The sequence below is a fragment of the Eimeria mitis genome, genomic scaffold (assembly GCF_000499745.2).
Source record: "Eimeria mitis Houghton genomic scaffold, Emh_scaff4318, whole genome shotgun sequence".
Lineage (NCBI taxonomy): Eukaryota > Apicomplexa > Conoidasida > Eucoccidiorida > Eimeriidae > Eimeria > Eimeria mitis.
This window is the reverse complement of record NW_013572637.1, coordinates 4,271-4,700: the sequence shown is the minus strand read 5'-3', so window position 1 is coordinate 4,700 and position 430 is coordinate 4,271.

Genomic DNA, 430 nt, shown 5'->3' with positions numbered 1-430 from the left:
TATATATATATATATATATATATATATATATATATATATATATATATATATATATATATATATAGGGAGATAGGCGTTTCATGGTTTATTAAGAAACAGGATTTTACAATTAGGGTCTAGCGTTTAGGGTTTAGGGTTTAGGGTTTAGGGTTTAGGGTTTTCGGTGTAAATGTATTAGTTTTCAAGGGTTTCTTATCTACGCTTTATTTTTTTATTTTTTTAATTTTTTTTTTTTCGCAAAAATATAATATAAAACGTATCCTATATACCTTCTATCTAATTTCAGGGTTTAGGGTTTAGGGTTTAGGGTTTAGGGTTTAGGGTTTGGGGTGTATACGCAGGTGCTAGCGTGTTTAATGTATCCCCCCCTCATGGGTGTTAGCCTTCATTCCAATGCCTTTTCTCCTTCTCCTTCTATGGGGGCCCCCTC